The 20,128-nt window shown below is 48.4% G+C and overlaps 1 protein-coding gene across 4 annotated transcripts in view; it reads left to right on the top strand.

Annotated features, from left to right (window-relative positions):
• The window catches only part of LOC140716367 (uncharacterized), a 317,941-nt gene that overhangs the window by 203,051 nt on the left and 94,762 nt on the right, over positions 1-20,128 (top strand). The gene's annotated exons all lie outside the window — the stretch shown is intronic.

Below are 20,128 nucleotides of genomic sequence, written 5' to 3'. Positions count from 1 at the left end.
CCATTCCATCTCCATTACCTATCCCTCCATTCCATCTCCATTCCCTCTCCCTTCATTCCATCACAATTCCCCTAACCCTCCATACAATCTCCATTCCCTATCCGTCCATTCCACCTACATTCCCTTATCCCTCCATTACATCTCCAATCCCTATCCGTCCATTCCAACTCCATTCCCCTATCCCTCTATACCATCTTCATTCCCAATCCGTCCATTCCACCTCCATTCCCCTATATCCTCATTCCACTTACATTCCCCATCCGTGCATTCCATCTCCATTCCCCTATCCCTCTAATCCATCTCCATTCCCTCTCCCTCCATTCCATCACAATTCCCCTATCCCTCCATTCCATTTCTGTTCCCCTAACCCTCCATAAAATTTCCATACCACTATCCCTCCATTCCATCTCCATTCCCCTATCACTCCATTCCATCTCCATTTCCCTATCACTCCATACCATCTCCATTACCTATCCCTCCATTCCATCTCCATTCCCACTCCCCTCATTCCATCACAATTCCCCTAATCCTCCATCCATCCACACAATCTCCATTCCTCAATCCATCCATTCCATCTGCATTCCCCATCCATCCATTCCATCTCCAATCCCTATCTGTCCATTCCAACTCCTTTCCCTATCCCTCTATTCTGTCTCCATTTCCCTAGCCCTCCATTCCAACTCCATCCACTATCCCTCTATTCCATCTCCATTCCACTATCCCTCCGTTACATCTCCATTCCCTATCATTCCATTCCATCTCCATTCTGCTATCCCTCCATTCCATCTCCATTCCCTACAACTCCATTCCATCTCCGTTCCCCTATCGCTCTATTCCATCTCCATTCCCTATCCCTCCATCCAGGACTGTTCATCTATCCCTTCATTCCATCTCCATCCCCTATCACTCCATTCCATCACCAATCCCAATCCTGCCATTCCACCTCCATTCCCCATGTCCCTCCATTCCATCTCCGTTCCCCTATCCCTCCATTATATCCCTGTCCCCTATCCCTCCATTCCATCTCCAATCCGTATACCCCATTCCATTTCTATTCCCCTATCCCTCCATTCCATCTCCATTCCCTATCCCTCCATTCCAACTCCATTCCTCTATCTCTCCATTGCACGTCCATTCCCCTACCCCTCCATTCCATCTCCACTCAGTCCCTCCATTCCATCACTATTCCCCTATTCCACCAATCCATCTCCATTCCCTATCCCTCCATTCCATCTGCATTCTCCTATCCCTCCACTCCATCTCCAATCCCTATCTCACTATTCCACCTCCATTCCCCTATCCCTCCATTCCAACTCCATTCCCTTATCCCTCCATTCCATCTCTGTTCCCCTACTCCTCATTTCTGTCTCCATTCCCCTATCCCCCATTCCATTTCTATTCCCTATCCCTCCAATCCATCTTCATTCCCCTATGCCTTTATTCCATTTCCATTCCCCTATCTCTCCATTCCACCTCCATTCCCTTATCTCTCTACTCCATCTCCATTCACTATCCCTCCATTCCATTTCGATTCCCCTAGCACTCCATTCCCCCTCTGTTCTCTATCTCTCCATTCATCTCTATTCCCCTATTCCACCAATCCATCTCCATTCACTATCCCTCCATTCCATCTGCATTCCCCATCCCTCCATTCCATCTGCATTCCCTATCATTCCATTCAATTTACAAGCCCCTATCCCTCCATTCCATCGCTATTCCCCTATATCTCCATTCCACCTCCATACCACTATCCCTCCATTCCATCTCCATTCCCCTATCACTCCATTCCATCTCAATTCCCTCTCCCTAAATTCCATCACAATTCCCCTATCCCTCCATTCCCCTATCCCTCCATTCCATCTCCATTCCCACTCCCCTCATTCCATGTCCTTTCCTCTATCCCTCCATTCCTTCTCCATTCCTCTATCCCTCCATTGCACCTCCAATCCCCTATCCCTCCTTTCCATCTCCAATCCGTATACCCCATTCCATTTCTATTCCCCTATCCCTCCATTCCATCTCCATTCCCTATCCCTCCATTCCAACTCCATTCCTCTATCCCTCCATTGCACGTCCATTCCCCTACCCCTCCATTCCATCTCCACTCAGTCCCTCCATTCCATCACTATTACCCTATTCCACCAATCCATCTCCATTCCCTATCCCTCCATTCCATCTGCATTCTCCTATCCCTCCACTCCATCTCCAATCCCTATCTCACTATTCCACCTCCATTCCCCTATCCCTCCATTCCAACTCCATTCCCTTATCCCTCCATTCCATCTCTGTTCCCCTACTCCTCATTTCTGTCTCCATTCCCCTATCCCCCATTCCATTTCTATTCCCTATCCCTCCAATCCATCTTCATTCCCCTATGCCTTTATTCCATTTCCATTCCCCTATCTCTCCATTCCACCTCCATTCCCTTATCTCTCTACTCCATCTCCATTCACTATCCCTCCATTCCATTTCGATTCGCCTAGCACTCCATTCCCCCTCTGTTCTCTATCTCTCCATTCACCTCTATTCCCCTATTCCACCAATCCATCTCCATTCACTATCCCTCCATTCCATCTGCATTCCCCATCCCTCCATTCCATCTGCATTCCCTATCATTCCATTCAATTTCCAAGCCCCTATCCCTCCATTCCATCGCTATTCCCCTATATCTCCATTCCACCTCCATACCACTATCCCTCCATTCCATCTCCATTCCCCTATCACTCCATTCCATCTCCATTCCCTCTCCCTAAATTCCATCACAATTCCCCTATCCCTCCATTCCCCTATCCCTCCATTCCATCTCCATTCCCACTCCCCTCATTCCATCACAATTCCCCTAATCCTCCATCCATCCACACAATCTCCATTCCTCAATCCATCCATTCCATCTGCATTCCCCATCCATCCATTCCATCTCCAATCCCTATCTGTCCATTCCAACTCCTTTCCCTATCCCTCTATTCTGTCTCCATTTCCCTAGCCCTCCATTCCATCTCCATTCCCTATCACCCGTTCCATCTCTATTCCCCTATCCCTCCATTCCATCTCCACTCCCTATCCCTCCATTCCATCTCCAATCCCTATCTCTCTATTCCACCTCCATTCCCCTATCCCTCCATTCCAACTCCATTCCCTTATCCCTCCATTACATCTCTGTTGTCTTTCTCCTCATTTCTGTCTCCATTCCCCATCTCTCCATTCCATCTCAAATCCCCTATCTCTCCATTCCATATCCATTCTCTATCACTCCATTCCACGTCCATTCCCCTATCGCTACAGTCCATCTCCCTTCCCCATCCCTCCATTCAATCTCCATTCCCCTATCCATCCATTCCAGCTCCATTCCCCTATCCCTCCCTTCCATTTCTACACCCTATCCCTCCATTCCATCTCCATTCAGTATCCCTCCATTCCATCACTATTCCCCTATTCCACCAATCCATCTCCATTCCCTATCCCTCCATTCCATCTGCATTCCCCTATCCCTCCATTCCATCTCAATTCCCCAACCCCTCATTTCCGCCTCGATTCCCCTGTCCCTCCATTCCATCTTCAATCCCCTATCTCTCTGTTCGAACTCCATTCCCTACCACTCCATTCCACCTCCATCCCTCTATCCCTCCATTCTATCTCCATTCCCTATCATTCCATTCAATCTCTGTTCAATTATCCCTCCATTCAATCTCCATTTTCCTACACGTCATTTCAGTCTCAATTCCCCTACACCTCCATTCCACCTCCATTCCCCTATCCCTCTATTCCATCTCCATACCACTATCCATTCCATCTCCATTCCCCTATCCCTCCATACAATCTCCATTCCTCAGTCCATCCATTCCATCTGCATTCCCCATCCATCCATTCCATCTCCATTCCCTATCCGTCCATTCCACCTACATTCCCTTATCCCTCCATTACATCTCCAATCCCTATCCGTCCATTCCATCTGCATTCCCCTATCCCTCCATTCCATCTCAATTCCCCAACCCCTCATTTCCGCCTGGATTCCCCTGTCCCTCCATTCCATCTTCAATCCCCTATCTCTCTGTTCGAACTCCATTCCCTACCACTCCATTCCACCTCCATCCCGCTATCCCTCCATTCTATCTCCATTCCCTATCATTCCATTCAATCTCTGTTCAATTATCCCTCCATTCAATCTCCATTTTCCTACACGTCATTTCAGTCTCAATTCCCCTACACCTCCATTCCACCTCCATTCCCCTATCCCTCTATTCCATCTCCATACCACTATCCCTCCATTCCATCTCCATTCCCCTATCCCTCCATACAATCTCCATTCCTCAGTCCATCCATTCCATCTGCATTCCCCATCCATCCATTCCATCTCCATTCCCTATCCGTCCATTCCACCTACATTCCCTTATCCCTCCATTACATCTCCAATCCCTATCCGTCCATTCCATCTGCATTCCCCTATCCCTCCATTCCATCTCAATTCCCCAACCCCTCATTTCTGTCTCGATTCCCCTGTCCCTCCATTCCATCTTCAATCCCCTATCTCTCTGTTCGAACTCCATTCCACCTCCATCCCGCTATCCCTCCATTCTATCTCCATTCCCTATCATTCCATTCAATCTCTATTCAATTATCCCTCCATTCAATCTCCATTTTCCTACACGTCATTTCAGTCTCAATTCCCCTACACCTCCATTCCACCTCCATTCCCCTATCCCTCTATTCCATCTCCATACCACTATCCCTCCATTCCATCTCCATTCCCCTATCCCTCCATACAATCTCCAATCCCTATCCGTCCATTCCTCCATTCCCCTATCCCTCTATTCCATCTCCATTCCCTATCCGTCCATTCCACCTCCATTCCCCTATATCCTCATTCCACCTACATTCCCCATCTGTCCATTCCATCTCCATTCCCCTAACCCTCCATTCCATCTCCATTACCTATCCCTCCATTCCATCTCCATTCCCTCTCCCTTCATTCCATCACAATTCCCCTAACCCTCCATACAATCTCCATTCCTCAATCCATCCATTCCATCTCCATTCCCTATCCGTCCATTCCACCTACATTCCGTTATCCCTCCATTACATCTCCAATCCCTATCCGTCCATTCCAACTCCATTTCCCTATCCCTCTATACCATCTTCATTCCCAATCCGTCCATTCCACCTCCATTCCCCTATATCCTCATTCCACTTACATTCCCCATCCGTGCATTCCATCTCCATTCCCCTATCCCTCTAATCCATCTCCATTCCCTCTCCCTCCATTCCATCACAATTCCCCTATCCCTCCATTCCATTTCTGTTCCCCTAACCCTCCATAAAATTTCCATACCACTATCCCTCCATTCCATCTCCATTCCCCTATCACTCCATTCCATCTCCATTTCCCTATCATTCCATACCATCTCCATTACCTATCCCTCCATTCCATCTCCATTCCCACTCCCCTCATTCCATCACAATTCCCCTAATCCTCCATCCATCCACACAATCTCCATTCCTCAATCCATCCATTCCATCTGCATTCCCCATCCATCCATTCCATCTCCAATCCCTATCTGTCCATTCCAACTCCTTTCCCTATCCCTCTATTCTGTCTCCATTTCCCTAGCCCTCCATTCCAACTCCATCCACTATCCCTCCATTCCATCTCCATTCCACTATCCCTCCGTTACATCTCCATTCCCTATCATTCCATTCCATCTCCATTCTGCTATCCCTCCATTCCATCTCCATTCCCTACAACTCCATTCCATCTCCGTTCCCCTATCGCTCTATTCCATCTCCATTCCCTATCCCTCCATCCAGGACTGTTCATCTATCCCTTCATTCCATCTCCATCCCCTATCACTCCATTCCATCACCAATCCCAATCCTGCCATTCCACCTCCATTCCCCATGTCCCTCCATTCCATCTCCGTTCCCCTATCCCTCCATTATATCCCTGTCCCCTAACCCTCCATTACATCTCTATTCCCCTAACCCTCCATTCCATTCCCTATCCCTCCATTCCATCTCCATTCCCTATCCCTCCATTCCATGTCCTTTCCTCTATCCCTCCATTCCTTCTCCATTCCTCTATCCCTCCATTGCACCTCCAATCCCCTATCCCTCCATTCCATCTCCAATCCGTATACCCCATTCCATTTCTATTCCCCTATCCCTCCATTCCATCTCCATTCCCTATCCCTCCATTCCAACTCCATTCCTCTATCCCTCCATTGCACGTCCATTCCCCTACCCCTCCATTCCATCTCCACTCAGTCCCTCCATTCCATCACTATTCCCCTATTCCACCCATCCATCTCCATTCCCTATCCCTCCATTCCATCTGCATTCTCCTATCCCTCCACTCCATCTCCAATCCCTATCTCACTATTCCACCTCCATTCCCCTATCCCTCCATTCCAACTCCATTCCCCTATCCCCCATTCCATTTCTATTCCCTATCCCTCCAATCCATCTTCATTCCCCTATGCCTTTATTCCATTTCCATTCCCCTATCTCTCCATTCCACCTCCATTCCCTTATCTCTCTACTCCATCTCCATTCACTATCCCTCCATTCCATTTCGATTCACCTAGCACTCCATTCCCCCTCTGTTCTCTATCTCTCCATTCATCTCTATTCCCCTATTCCACCAATCCATCTCCATTCACTATCCCTCCATTCCATCTGCATTCCCCATCCCTCCATTCCATCTGCATTCCCTATCATTCCATTCAATTTCCAAGCCCCTATCCCTCCATTCCATCGCTATTCCCCTATATCTCCATTCCACCTCCATACCACTATCCCTCCATTCCATCTCCATTCCCCTATCACTCCATTCCATCTCCATTCCCTCTCCCTAAATTCCATCACAATTCCCCTATCCCTCCATTCCCCTATCCCTCCATTCCATCTCCATTCCCACTCCCCTCATTCCATCACAATTCCCCTAATCCTCCATCCATCCACACAATCTCCATTCCTCAATCCATCCATTCCATCTGCATTCCCCATCCATCTATTCCATCTCCAATCCCTATCTGTCCATTCCAACTCCTTTCCCTATCCCTCTATTCTGTCTCCATTTCCCTAGCCCTCAATTCCATCTCCATTCCCTATCACCCGTTCCATCTCTATTCCCCTATCCCTCCATTCCATCTCCACTCCCTATCCCTCCATTCCATCTCCAATCCCTATCTCTCTATTCCACCTCCATTCCCCTATCCCTCCATTCCAACTCCATTCCCTTATCCCTCCATTACATCTCTGTTGCCTTTCTCCTCATTTCTGTCTCCATTCCCCATCTCTCCATTCCATCTCAAATCCCCTATCTCTCCATTCCATATCCATTCTCTATCACTCCATTCCACGTCCATTCCCCTATCGCTACAGTCCATCTCCCTTCCCCATCCCTCCATTCAATCTCCATTCCCCTATCCATCCATTCCAGCTCCATTCCCCTATCCCTCCATTCCATTTCTACACCCTATCCCTCCATTCCATCTCCATTCACTATCCCTCCATTCCATCACTATTCCCCTATTCCACCAATCCATCTCCATTCCCTATCCCTCCATTCCATCTGCATTCCCCTATCCCTCCATTCCATCTCAATTCCCCAACCCTCATTTCCGCCTCGATTCCCCTGTCCCTCCATTCCATCTTCAATCCCCTATCTCTCTGTTCGAAATCCATTCCCTACCACTCCATTCCACCTCCATCCCGCTATCCCTCCATTCTATCTCCATTCCCTATCATTCCATTCAATCTCTGTTCAATTATCCCTCCATTCAATCTCCATTTTCCTACACGTCATTTCAGTCTCAATTCCCCTACACCTCCATTCCACCTCCATTCCCCTATCCCTCTATTCCATCTCCATACCACTATCCCTCCATTCCATCTCCATTCCCCTATCCCTCCATACAATCTCCATTCCTCAGTCCATCCATTCCATCTGCATTCCCCATCCATCCATTCCATCTCCATTCCCTATCCGTCCATTCCACCTACATTCCCTTATCCCTCCATTACATCTCCAATCCCTATCCGTCCATTCCATCTGCATTCCCCTATCCCACCATTCCATCTCAATTCCCCAACCCCTCATTTCTGTCTCGATTCCCCTGTCCCTCCATTCCATCTTCAATCCCCTATCTCTCTGTTCGAACTCCATTCCACCTCCATCCCGCTATCCCTCCATTCTATCTCCATTCCCTATCATTCCATTCAATCTCTATTCAATTATCCCTCCATTCAATCTCCATTTTCCTACACGTCATTTCAGTCTCAATTCCCCTACACCTCCATTCCACCTCCATTCCCCTATCCCTCTATTCCATCTCCATACCACTATCCCTCCATTCCATCTCCATTCCCCTATCCCTCCATACAATCTCCAATCCCTATCCGTCCATTCCGCCATTCCCCTATCCCTCTATTCCATCTCCATTCCCTATCCGTCCATTCCACCTCCATTCCCCTATATCCTCATTCCACCTACATTCCCCATCTGTCCATTCCATCTCCATTACCTATCCCACCATTCCATCTCCATTCCCCTATCCCTCCATTCCATCTCCATTCCCCTAACCCTCCATTCCATCTCCATTACCTATCCCTCCATTCCATCTCCATTCCCTCTCCCTTCATTCCATCACAATTCCCCTAACCCTCCATACAATCTCCATTCCTCAATCCATCCATTCCATCTCCATTCCCTATCCGTCCATTCCACCTACATTCCCTTATCCCTCCATTACATCTCCAATCCCTATCCGTCCATTCCAACTCCATTCCCCTATCCCTCTATACCATCTTCATTCCCAATCCGTCCATTCCACCTCCATTCCCCTATATCCTCATTCCACTTACATTCCCCATCCGTGCATTCCATCTCCATTCCCCTATCCCTCTAATCCATCTCCATACCACTATCCCTCCATTCCATCTCGATTCCCCTATCCCTCCATTCCATCTCCATTCCCTCTCCCTCCATTCCATCACAATTCCCCTATCCCTCCATTCCATTTCTGTTCCCCTAACCCTCCATAAAATTTCCATACCACTATCCCTCCATTCCATCTCCATTCCCCTATCACTCCATTCCATCTCCATTTCCCTATCACTCCATACCATCTCCATTACCTATCCCTCCATTCCATCTCCATTCCCACTCCCCTCATTCCATCACAATTCCCCTAATCCTCCATCCATCCACACAATCTCCATTCCTCAATCCATCCATTCCATCTGCATTCCCCATCCATCCATTCCATCTCCAATCCCTATCTGTCCATTCCAACTCCTTTCCCTATCCCTCTATTCTGTCTCCATTTCCCTAGCCCTCCATTCCAACTCCATCCACTATCCCTCTATTCCATCTCCATTCCACTATCCCTCCGTTACATCTCCATTCCCTATCATTCCATTCCATCTCCATTCTGCTATCCCTCCATTCCATCTCCATTCCCTACAACTCCATTCCATCTCCGTTCCCCTATCGCTCTATTCCATCTCCATTCCCTATCCCTCCATCCAGGACTGTTCATCTATCCCTTCATTCCATCTCCATCCCCTATCACTCCATTCCATCACCAATCCCAATCCTGCCATTCCACCTCCATTCCCCATGTCCCTCCATTCCATCTCCGTTCCCCTATCCCTCCATTATATCCCTGTCCCCTAACCCTCCATTACATCTCTATTCCCCTAACCCTCCATTCCATTCCCTATCCCTCCATTCCATCTCCATTCCCTATCCCTCCATTCCATGTCCTTTCCTCTACCCCTCCATTCCTTCTCCATTCCTCTATCCCTCCATTGCACCTCCAATCCCCTATCCCTCCATTCCATCTCCAATCCGTATACCCCATTCCATTTCTATTCCCCTATCCCTCCATTCCATCTCCATTCCCTATCCCTCCATTCCAACTCCATTCCTCTATCCCTCCATTGCACGTCCATTCCCCTACTCCTCCATTCCATCTCCACTCAGTCCCTCCATTCCATCACTATTCCTCTATTCCACCAATCCATCTCCATTCCCTATCCCTCCATTCCATCTGCATTCTCCTATCCCTCCACTCCATCTCCAATCCCTATCTCACTATTCCACCTCAATTCCCCTATCCCTCCATTCCAACTCCATTCCCTTATCCCTCCATTCCATCTCTGTTCCCCTACTCCTCATTTCTGTCTCCATTCCCCTATCCCCCATTCCATTTCTATTCCCTATCCCTCCAATCCATCTTCATTCCCCTATGCCTTTATTCCATTTCCATTCCCCCTATCTCTCCATTCCACCTCCATTCCCTTATCTCTCTACTCCATCTCCATTCACTATCCCTCCATTCCATTTCGATTCGCCTAGCACTCCATTCCCCCTCTGTTCTCTATCTCTCCATTCATCTCTATTCCCCTATTCCACCAATCCATCTCCATTCACTATCCCTCCATTCCATCTGCATTCCCCATCCCTCCATTCCATCTGCATTCCCTATCATTCCATTCAATTTCCAAGCCCCTATCCCTCCATTCCATCGCTATTCCCCTATATCTCCATTCCACCTCCCATACCACTATCCCTCCATTCCATCTCCATTCCCCTATCACTCCATTCCATCTCAATTCCCTCTCCCTAAATTCCATCACAATTCCCCTATCCCTCCATTCCCCTATCCCTCCATTCCATCTCCATTCCCACTCCCCTCATTCCATCACAATTCCCCTAATCCTCCATCCATCCAAACAATCTCCATTCCTCAATCCATCCATTCCATCTGCATTCCCCATCCATCCCATTCCATCTCCAATCCCTATCTGTCCATTCCAACTCCTTTCCCTATCCCTCTATTCTGGTCTCCATTTCCCTAGCCTCCATTCCAACTCCATCCACTATCCCTCTATTCCATCTCCATTCCACTATCCCTCCGTTACATCTCCATTCCCTATCATTCCATTCCATCTCCATTCTGCTATCCCTCCATTCCATCTCCATTCCCTACCACTCCATTCCATCTCCGTTCCCATATAGCTCTATTCCATCTCCATTCCCTATCCCTCCATCCAGGACTGTTCATCTATCCCTTCATTCCATCTCCATCCCCTATCACTCCATTCCATCACCAATCCCAATCCTGCCATTCCACCTCCATTCCCCATGTCCCTCCATTCCATCTCCGTTCCCCTATCCCTCCATTATATCCCTGTCCCCTAACCCTCCATTACATCTCTATTCCCCTAACCCTCCATTCCATTCCCTATCCCTCCATTCCATCTCCATTCCCTATCCCTCCATTCCATGTCCTTTCCTCTACCCCTCCATTCCCTTCTCCATTCCTCTATCCCTCCATTGCACCTCCAATCCCCTATCCTCCATTCCATCTCCAATCCGTATACCCCATTCCATTTCTATTCCCCTATCCCTCCATTCCATCTCCATTCCCTATCCCTCCATTCCAACTCCATTCCTCTATCCCTCCATTGCACGTCCATTCCCCTACCCCTCCATTCCATCTCCACTCAGTCCCTCCATTCCATCACTATTCCCCTATTCCACCAATCCATCTCCATTCCCTATCACTCCATTCCATCTGCATTCTCCTATCCCTCCACTCCATCTCCAATCCCTATCTCACTATTCCACCTCCATTCCCCTATCCCTCCATTCCAACTCCATTCCCTTATCCCTCCATTCCATCTCTGTTCCCCTAACTCCTCATTTCTGTCTCCATTCCCCTATCCCCATTCCATTTCTATTCCCTATCCCTCCAATCCATCTTCATTCCCCTATGCCTTTATTCCATTTCCATTCCCCTATTTCTCCATTCCACCTCCATTCCCTTATCTCTCTACTCCATCTCCATTCACTATCCCTCCATTCCATTTCGATTCGCCTAGCACTCCATTCCCCCTCTGTTCTCTATCTCTCCATTCATCTCTATTCCCCTATTCCACCAATCCATCTCCATTCACTATCCCTCCATTCCATCTGCATTCCCCATCCCTCCATTCCATCTGCATTCCCTATCATTCCATTCAATTTCCAAGCCCCTATCCCTCCATTCCATCGCTATTCCCCTATATCTCCATTCCACCTCCATTCCCGTATCCCCTCCATTCCATCTCCATTCCCTATCACCCGTTCCATCTCTATTCCCCTATCCCTCCATTCCATCTCCACTCCCTATCCCTCCATTCCATCTCCAATCCTTATCTCTCTATTCCACCTCCATTCCCCTATCCCACCATTCCAACTCCATTCCCTTATCCTTCCATTACATCTCTGTTGCCTTACTCCTCATTTCCATCTCCATTCCCCATCTCTCCATTCCATCTCAAATCCCCTATCTCTCCATTCCATATCCATTCTGTATCACTCCATTCCACGTCCATTCCCCTAACGCTACAGTCCATCTCCCTACCCCATCCCTGCATTCAATCTCCATTCCCTTATCCATCCATTCCATCTCTGTTCCCCTAACCCTCTATTGCATCTCTGTTCCCCTATCCCTCCATTCCATCTCAGTTCCCCTATCCCTCTGCATTCCCCATCCCTCCATTCCATCTGCATTCCCTATCATTCCATTCAATTTCCAAGTCCCTATCCCTCCATTCCATCACCATTCCCCTATATCTCCATTCCACCTCCATTCCCGTATCCCTCCATTCCATCTCCACTCCCTTTCCCTCCATTCCATCTCCAATCCCTATCCATCCATTCCAAATCCATTCCCAATCCCTCGATTCCATCTCTGTTCCCCTATCCCTCCATTCCATCTGGATTCCCCATCCCTCCATTCCATCTCTATTCCCTATTGCTCCATTCTCTCTACATTCTCCTAGCCCTCCTTTCCATCTCCATTCCCTATCCCTCCATTCCAGCTGCATTCCCCTATCCCTCCATTCCATCTCAATTCCCCAACCCCTCATTTCCATCTCGATTCCCCTGTCCCTCCATTCCATCTTCAATCCCCTATCGCTCTGTTCGAACTCCATTCCCTACCACTCCATTCCACCTCCATTCCCCTATCCCTCCATTCCATCTCCATTCCCCTAACCCTCCATTCCATCTCCATTACCTATCCCTCCATTCCATCTCCATTCCCTCTCCCTTCATTCCATCACAATTCCCCTAACCCTCCATACAATCTCCATTCCTCAATCCATCCATTCCATCTCCATTCCCTATCCGTCCATTCCACCTACATTCCCTTATCCCTCCATTACATCTCCAATCCCTATCCGTCCATTCCAACTCCATTCCCCTATCCCTCTATACCATCTTCATTCCCAATCCGTCCATTCCACCTCCATTCCCCTATATCCTCATTCCACTTACATTCCCCATCCGTGCATTCCATCTCCATTCCCCTATCCCTCTAATCCATCTCCATACCACTATCCCTCCATTCCATCTCGATTCCCCTATCCCTCCATTCCATCTCCATTCCCTCTCCCTCCATTCCATCACAATTCCCCTATCCCTCCATTCCATTTCTGTTCCCCTAACCCTCCATAAAATTTCCATACCACTATCCCTCCATTCCATCTCCATTCCCCTATCACTCCATTCCATCTCCATTTCCCTATCACTCCATACCATCTCCATTACCTATCCCTCCATTCCATCTCCATTCCCACTCCCCTCATTCCATCACAATTCCCCTAATCCTCCATCCATCCACACAATCTCCATTCCTCAATCCATCCATTCCATCTGCATTCCCCATCCATCCATTCCATCTCCAATCCCTATCTGTCCATTCCAACTCCTTTCCCTATCCCTCTATTCTGTCTCCATTTCCCTAGCCCTCCATTCCAACTCCATCCACTATCCCTCTATTCCATCTCCATTCCACTATCCCTCCGTTACATCTCCATTCCCTATCATTCCATTCCATCTCCATTCTGCTATCCCTCCATTCCATCTCCATTCCCTACAACTCCATTCCATCTCCGTTCCCCTATCGCTCTATTCCATCTCCATTCCCTATCCCTCCATCCAGGACTGTTCATCTATCCCTTCATTCCATCTCCATCCCCTATCACTCCATTCCATCACCAATCCCAATCCTGCCATTCCACCTCCATTCCCCATGTCCCTCCATTCCATCTCCGTTCCCCTATCCCTCCATTATATCCCTGTCCCCTAACCCTCCATTACATCTCTATTCCCCTAACCCTCCATTCCATTCCCTATCCCTCCATTCCATCTCCATTCCCTATCCCTCCATTCCATGTCCTTTCCTCTACCCCTCCATTCCTTCTCCATTCCTCTATCCCTCCATTGCACCTCCAATCCCCTATCCCTCCATTCCATCTCCAATCCGTATACCCCATTCCATTTCTATTCCCCTATCCCTCCATTCCATCTCCATTCCCTATCCCTCCATTCCAGCTGCATTCCCCTGTCCCTCCATTCCATCTTCAATCCCCTATCGCTCTGTTCGAACTCCATTCCCTACCACTCCATTCCACCTCCATTCCCCTATCCCTCCATTCCATCTCCATTCCCCTAACCCTCCATTCCATCTCCATTACCTATCCCTCCATTCCATCTCCATTCCCTCTCCCTTCATTCCATCACAATTCCCCTAACCCTCCATACAATCTCCATTCCTCAATCCATCCATTCCATCTCCATTCCCTATCCGTCCATTCCACCTACATTCCCTTATCCCTCCATTACATCTCCAATCCCTATCCGTCCATTCCAACTCCATTCCCCTATCCCTCTATACCATCTTCATTCCCAATCCGTCCATTCCACCTCCATTCCCCTATATCCTCATTCCACTTACATTCCCCATCCGTGCATTCCATCTCCATTCCCCTATCCCTCTAATCCATCTCCATTCCCTCTCCCTCCATTCCATCACAATTCCCCTATCCCTCCATTCCATTTCTGTTCCCCTAACCCTCCATAAAATTTCCATACCACTATCCCTCCATTCCATCTCCATTCCCCTATCACTCCATTCCATCTCCATTTCCCTATCACTCCATACCATCTCCATTACCTATCCCTCCATTCCATCTCCATTCCCACTCCCCTCATTCCATCACAATTCCCCTAATCCTCCATCCATCCACACAATCTCCATTCCTCAATCCATCCATTCCATCTGCATTCCCCATCCATCCATTCCATCTCCAATCCCTATCTGTCCATTCCAACTCCTTTCCCCTATCCCTCTATTCTGTCTCCATTTCCCTAGCCCTCCATTCCAACTCCATCCACTATCCCTCTATTCCATCTCCATTCCACTATCCCTCCGTTACATCTCCATTCCCTATCATTCCATTCCATCTCCATTCTGCTATCCCTCCATTCCATCTCCATTCCCTACAACTCCATTCCATCTCCGTTCCCCTATCGCTCTATTCCATCTCCATTCCCTATCCCTCCATCCAGGACTGTTCATCTATCCCTTCATTCCATCTCCATCCCCTATCACTCCATTCCATCACCAATCCCAATCCTGCCATTCCACCTCCATTCCCCATGTCCCTCCATTCCATCTCCGTTCCCCTATCCCTCCATTATATCCCTGTCCCCTAACCCTCCATTACATCTCTATTCCCCTAACCCTCCATTCCATTCCCTATCCCTCCATTCCATCTCCATTCCCTATCCCTCCATTCCATGTCCTTTCCTCTACCCCTCCATTCCTTCTCCATTCCTCTATCCCTCCATTGCACCTCCAATCCCCTATCCCTCCATTCCATCTCCAATCCGTATACCCCATTCCATTTCTATTCCCCTATCCCTCCATTCCATCTCCATTCCCTATCCCTCCATTCCAACTCCATTCCTCTATCCCTCCATTGCACGTCCATTCCCCTACTCCTCCATTCCATCTCCACTCACTCCCTCCATTCCATCACTATTCCCCTATTCCACCAATCCATCTCCATTCCCTATCCCTCCATTCCATCTGCATTCTCCTATCCCTCCACTCCATCTCCAATCCCTATCTCACTATTCCACCTCAATTCCCCTATCCCTCCATTCCAACTCCATTCCCTTATCCCTCCATTCCATCTCTGTTCCCCTACTCCTCATTTCTGTCTCCATTCCCCTATCCCCCATTCCATTTCTATTCCCTATCCCTCCAATCCATCTTCATTCCCCTATGCCTTTATTCCATTTCCATTCCCCTATCTCTCCATTCCACCTCCATTCCCTTATCTCTCTACTCCATCTCCATTCACTATCCCTCCATTCCATTTCGATTCGCCTAGCACTCCATTCCCCCTCTGTTCTCTATCTCTCCATTCATCTCTATTCCCCTATTCCACCAATCCATCTCCATTCACTATCCCTCCATTCCATCTGCATTCCCCATCCCTCCATTCCATCTGCATTCCCTATCATTCCATTCAATTTCCAAGCCCCTATCCCTCCATTCCATCGCTATTCCCCTATATCTCCATTCCACCTCCATACCACTATCCCTCCATTCCATCTCCATTCCCCTATCACTCCATTCCATCTCAATTCCCTCTCCCTAAATTCCATCACAATTCCCCTATCCCTCCATTCCCCTATCCCTCCATTCCATCTCCATTCCCACTCCCCTCATTCCATCACAATTCCCCTAATCCTCCATCCATCCAAACAATCTCCATTCCTCAATCCATCCATTCCATCTGCATTCCCCATCCATCCATTCCATCTCCAATCCCTATCTGTCCATTCCAACTCCTTTCCCTATCCCTCTATTCTGTCTCCATTTCCCTAGCCCTCCATTCCAACTCCATCCACTATCCCTCTATTCCATCTCCATTCCACTATCCCTCCGTTACATCTCCATTCCCTATCATTCCATTCCATCTCCATTCTGCTATCCCTCCATTCCATCTCCATTCCCTACCACTCCATTCCATCTCCGTTCCCATATAGCTCTATTCCATCTCCATTCCCTATCCCTCCATCCAGGACTGTTCATCTATCCCTTCATTCCATCTCCATCCCCTATCACTCCATTCCATCACCAATCCCAATCCTGCCATTCCACCTCCATTCCCCATGTCCCTCCATTCCATCTCCGTTCCCCTATCCCTCCATTATATCCCTGTCCCCTAACCCTCCATTACATCTCTATTCCCCTAACCCTCCATTCCATTCCCTATCCCTCCATTCCATCTCCATTCCCTATCCCTCCATTCCATGTCCTTTCCTCTACCCCTCCATTCCTTCTCCATTCCTCTATCCCTCCATTGCACCTCCAATCCCCTATCCCTCCATTCCATCTCCAATCCGTATACCCCATTCCATTTCTATTCCCCTATCCCTCCATTCCATCTCCATTCCCTATCCCTCCATTCCAACTCCATTCCTCTATCCCTCCATTGCACGTCCATTCCCCTACCCCTCCATTCCATCTCCACTCAGTCCCTCCATTCCATCACTATTCCCCTATTCCACCAATCCATCTCCATTCCCTATCACTCCATTCCATCTGCATTCTCCTATCCCTCCACTCCATCTCCAATCCCTATCTCACTATTCCACCTCCATTCCCCTATCCCTCCATTCCAACTCCATTCCCTTATCCCTCCATTCCATCTCTGTTCCCCTACTCCTCATTTCTGTCTCCATTCCCCTATCCCCATTCCATTTCTATTCCCTATCCCTCCAATCCATCTTCATTCCCCTATGCCTTTATTCCATTTCCATTCCCCTATTTCTCCATTCCACCTCCATTCCCTTATCTCTCTACTCCATCTCCATTCACTATCCCTCCATTCCATTTCGATTCGCCTAGCACTCCATTCCCCCTCTGTTCTCTATCTCTCCATTCATCTCTATTCCCCTATTCCACCAATCCATCTCCATTCACTATCCCTCCATTCCATCTGCATTCCCCATCCCTCCATTCCATCTGCATTCCCTATCATTCCATTCAATTTCCAAGCCCCTATCCCTCCATTCCATCGCTATTCCCCTATATCTCCATTCCACCTCCATTCCCGTATCCCTCCATTCCATCTCCCATTCCCTATCACCCGTTCCATCTCTATTCCCCTATCCCTCCATTCCATCTCCACTCCCTATCCCTCCATTCCATCTCCAATCCTTATCTCTCTATTCCACCTCCATTCCCCTATCCCACCATTCCAACTCCATTCCCTTATCCTTCCATTACATCTCTGTTGCCTTACTCCTCATTTCCATCTCCATTCCCCATCTCTCCATTCCATCTCAAATCCCCTATCTCTCCATTCCATATCCATTCTGTATCACTCCATTCCACGTCCATTCCCCTAACGCTACAGTCCATCTCCCTACCCCATCCCTGCATTCAATCTCCATTCCCTTATCCATCCATTCCATCTCTGTTCCCCTAACCCTCTATTGCATCTCTGTTCCCCTATCCCTCCATTCCATCTCAGTTCCCCTATCCCTCTGCATTCCCCATCCCTCCATTCCATCTGCATTCCCTATCATTCCATTCAATTTCCAAGTCCCTATCCCTCCATTCCATCACCATTCCCCTATATCTCCATTCCACCTCCATTCCCGTATCCCTCCATTCCATCTCCACTCCCTTTCCCTCCATTCCATCTCCAATCCCTATCCATCCATTCCAAATCCATTCCCAATCCCTCGATTCCATCTCTGTTCCCCTATCCCTCCATTCCATCTGGATTCCCCATCCCTCCATTCCATCTCTATTCCCTATTGCTCCATTCTCTCTACATTCTCCTAGCCCTCCTTTCCATCTCCATTCCCTATCCCTCCATTCCAGCTGCATTCCCCTATCCCTCCATTCCATCTCAATTCCCCAACCCCTCATTTCCATCTCGATTCCCCTGTCCCTCCATTCCATCTTCAATCCCCTATCGCTCTGTTCGAACTCCATTCCCTACCACTCCATTCCACCTCCATTCCCCTATCCCTCCATTCCATCTCCATTCCCCTAACCCTCCATTCCATCTCCATTACCTATCCCTCCATTCCATCTCCATTCCCTCTCCCTTCATTCCATCACAATTCCCCTAACCCTCCATACAATCTCCATTCCTCAATCCATCCATTCCATCTCCATTCCCTATCCGTCCATTCCACCTACATTCCCTTATCCCTCCATTACATCTCCAATCCCTATCCGTCCATTCCAACTCCATTCCCCTATCCCTCTATACCATCTTCATTCCCAATCCGTCCATTCCACCTCCATTCCCCTATATCCTCATTCCACTTACATTCCCCATCCGTGCATTCCATCTCCATTCCCCTATCCCTCTAATCCATCTCCATACCACTATCCCTCCATTCCATCTCGATTCCCCTATCCCTCCATTCCATCTCCATTCCCTCTCCCTCCATTCCATCACAATTCCCCTATCCCTCCATTCCATTTCTGTTCCCCTAACCCTCCATAAAATTTCCATACCACTATCCCTCCATTCCATCTCCATTCCCCTATCACTCCATTCCATCTCCATTTCCCTATCACTCCATACCATCTCCATTACCTATCCCTCCATTCCATCTCCATTCCCACTCCCCTCATTCCATCACAATTCCCCTAATCCTCCATCCATCCACACAATCTCCATTCCTCAATCCATCCATTCCATCTGCATTCCCCATCCATCCATTCCATCTCCAATCCCTATCTGTCCATTCCAACTCCTTTCCCTATCCCTCTATTCTGTCTCCATTTCCCTAGCCCTCCATTCCAACTCCATCCACTATCCCTCTATTCCATCTCCATTCCACTATCCCTCCGTTACATCTCCATTCCCTATCATTCCATTCCATCTCCATTCTGCTATCCCTCCATTCCATCTCCATTCCCTACAACTCCATTCCATCTCCGTTCCCCTATCGCTCTATTCCATCTCCATTCCCTATCCCTCCATCCAGGACTGTTCATCTATCCCTTCATTCCATCTCCATCCCCTATCACTCCATTCCATCACCAATCCCAATCCTGCCATTCCACCTCCATTCCCCATGTCCCTCCATTCCATCTCCGTTCCCCTATCCCTCCATTATATCCCTGTCCCCTAACCCTCCATTACATCTCTATTCCCCTAACCCTCCATTCCATTCCCTATCCCTCCATTCCATCTCCATTCCCTATCCCTCCATTCCATGTCCTTTCCTCTACCCCTCCATTCCTTC

Source organism: Hemitrygon akajei, chromosome 25, assembly GCF_048418815.1.
Source record: "Hemitrygon akajei chromosome 25, sHemAka1.3, whole genome shotgun sequence".
Taxonomy (NCBI): domain Eukaryota; kingdom Metazoa; phylum Chordata; class Chondrichthyes; order Myliobatiformes; family Dasyatidae; genus Hemitrygon; species Hemitrygon akajei.
This window is presented reverse-complemented; position numbering and strand designations above follow the sequence as displayed.